Consider the following 3,391-nt stretch of genomic DNA (forward strand, 5'->3'; position numbering starts at 1 on the left):
AAAAAGTTCTGCGAACTGCTGAATTACAAAAGTAAATGTTAATGGAATGTATAATTTAAATATCTGTCCACGTGTTAATGTTTCGTTTCACTGTACCAATTTTTTTCTGTACTAATATGTCCTTAACACAAAATACAGTCACTGGTATATTTCTTCTTAGCACCTTGCAAACTGTTTTCAAATGATTTTAGTAGATAAGTTTGCTCAAGTAATGAGATCGCGAATCTTCATTTATACTGTTAGTATTTTCAGCATCAAAAACTCATCCGGTTAAGATAAAATAAGTTTCTGCTATTACGAAAGAAAGTATTTGCCACATTGCAATAGTTCGCATCATATGAGACATAATTTCATCCTTGAATACAAATATTAAAATTCTTAGAAACTTTTCATATTTAGAAAGTGTCTATTGATTATTGCACTGAGTAACAGAGAAAAAACACTTACCTTTCGTCAAACTCCGAAAACGCTGTTACAGGAAGTCGTCGCTGACGTTGCTGAAGGTTAGTAGCTTATCTTAGTCCCTCAAAAATATATAACCGGACCCTCAGTCTCACCATGTATTTACATTTATGCGATACAGATGAGCAGAATTACGTCTTATGACAGGAAACAACGAGCAGTAAATGTACGAAACTTTATTGACCAGACAACACGACGTTGTTGCTCAGAAACAGCTTCAACGATGTCCCTCCTGTACTTCGGATTGCTGCACCAAAGACAAGCCAACTACAAGATAGTTCCTTCCGTTTGTGGTTATATCTCTGACTCTGACGGAATATGCAGAGCTCATTATAAGTAGAATTGAGCGAATTTAAGATTTTGCAAAAGTACATAGTGATCCTCTTGCACTTTTCCTAGTTTATATACGATATATGCTCAAATATTCACAAAAATATCTGTGGGAAAATTTATACTGCAGTTTTAGTTTTTATAACAAGACGTACGATAAATGCGTAGATATCTGGCGATACTAGAGAACAGTATTTTATCATAGTCTTTATTTCGCAATTTGATTCGTTGGTTTCGTCAGGCCAGCGCAATATTTTGCCTTCCAGTATAATCCAGGATTCTAGTTGTACTACAGACTAATTTGTGACTACAACCATGATAACTTGGTTAACGAGGGGGGGGGGGGGGGGGGGGGGGAAGCTACAGACACTTTCACACTCCAGCCTAAGACTTCAATGAGAAAGCGACAAAACATCGTCAACGAAATATATTGCACTGACAACTGGTATGCAGTCACATGGTCATATATTGTTATAGCTGATTTCACATCACTGCTTGTCCTGAATACTTAACCAGTTGTCAAATGTAATGTGTCCCCTAAAAAACTATTTATCAATAGAGGAAATATAACATCTGGACTCCACTATTTCGCTGCTGCATGGGTGCGTGCATTTGAGTGTGCGTGCATGCGTGTGTGTGTATTTGTGGTTGTATGTGTGTGTGTGTGTGTGTGTGTGTGTGTGTGTGTGTGTGTGTGTGTGTGTGTGTGTGTGTGTGTGCCTGTGTGTGTGTGTGTGTGTGTGTGTTTGTAAGGCACAGAGTGATAGAGAGATGGGGTCCTAGATGAAATCGTACTTAACGTATATACAATGTGGCACCACTGGAAATGGACACAATAAACTGTAGAAGTTAAGTAAACGTTAGAAAGAATGTATTTCAGTTACTACGTTCCCTTTTGCGACTTCTGTAGTGACAATCTACATCTACATCATACTCCGCAAGGCACCTAATGGTGTGTGGCAGAAGATACTTTCGGTACCACTATCTGATCTCTCCAAGCCTGTCCCACTCCTGAATAGTGAATCGGGAAGAATGGTTGTCGGTAAGCCTCGGCATTGCCTCTAATTTCTCGAATTTTCTCCTTGTAGTCATTACGCGAGACGTTTGTGGGGGAAGTACTATGTCGTACGGCTCCTACTGAAAACTGCTGTCCCGAAATTTCAATAGCAAATCTCTCCGTGATGCACAAAGTCTCTCTTGTAACGTGTGCCAGTTGTGTTTGTTTAGCTTCTCCGTAACGCTCTCTCACCAGCTAAACAATCCCTTGACGAAACGCTCCGCTCGTCGTTGAATTTTCTCTATCTCTTCTATCAGTACTACCTGATAGGGATTCTGTCTGCAAGGAAGTCTTCAATCTAATCGCAATTCTGCTCCGATATTCCGTAAGCTCATTCTTTTTTTTATTTTTTTTATTTATTTGATTGAACGGCAATGCGGGATGGTGTCAAACGCTTTACTGAAATCAAGGGACACGGCATCAACCTGAGCGCCGTTGTCCACTGCGCAGTGGATCTCATGGAGGAACAGAGCGAGCTGAGTTTCGCTGGATCTTTGTTTGCGGAATCCAGGTTGATTTTTATACAGGAGATGTTCATTTTCCAAAAACCTCGTTATTGTTGAGTATAAAAGTTGTTTCACAATTGTACAACAGATTGACGTCAACGATACAGGTCTGTAATTGTGTAGATCTGTCTTACAGCTTTTCTTAAAAATGGGTATTACCTGTCCTTTTTTCCAGTCGTTAGGTACGTTAAGTTGCTCGATCTACTATAAATTACTGCTAAACAGGAGCAACTTCTTTAGCATAATTTTTATAGAATCTTATAGTTATCTCATCTGGTCCTGACGCCTTTCCACTACTAAGCCATTGCAGCTACTTTTCAGTTCCGCGATCGATTGTCTCAATATAAGTCATTTCGATGTTCGTACGACGAGTGAAAGGAGGGACAGTGTTACGATCTTCCGCGATGAAGCAACTTCGGAAGACCGAATTCAGTATTTCGGCCTTCTCTGTTATCTTCCATTCCGGTGCCGGTATGGTAGCTGAGAGAATGAATACAAGATTTTGACCCCTTTACTGATTTTACATACGACCATAATCTCTTAGGGTTCTTACACAGGTCGGCTGACAACGTCTTGCTTTCGAAATAACTGAACGCTTCTTTCATTGCTCACTTTACGTTCATTATCACTACGTTCAGCTTTTGTTTGTGAGCTAGATTTTTACTTCTCTTGAATCGAAAACGCTGGTCCAACTGAGGCGCCAGGTGGAAATGGCATGGCAAGCTGTTCCACAGGACTACATCCAGCATCTCTACGATCGTCTCCATGGGAGAATAGCAGCCTGCATTGCTGCGAAAGGTGGATATACACTGTACTAGTGCCGACATTGTGCATGCTCTGTTGCCTGTGTCTATGTGCCTGTGGTTCTGTCAGTGTGATCATGTGATGTACCTGTCCCCAGGAAGGTGTCAGTAAAGTTTCCCCTTCCTGGGACAATGAATTCACGGTGTTCTTATTTCAATTTCCAGGAGTGTAGAATGCACTGATCTAAAGTATATGCTGTCTACTAACAGAAAATTAAATCTTAGTGGCGTGA

Source organism: Schistocerca gregaria, chromosome 4 (assembly GCF_023897955.1).
Source record: "Schistocerca gregaria isolate iqSchGreg1 chromosome 4, iqSchGreg1.2, whole genome shotgun sequence".
Lineage (NCBI taxonomy): Eukaryota > Metazoa > Arthropoda > Insecta > Orthoptera > Acrididae > Schistocerca > Schistocerca gregaria.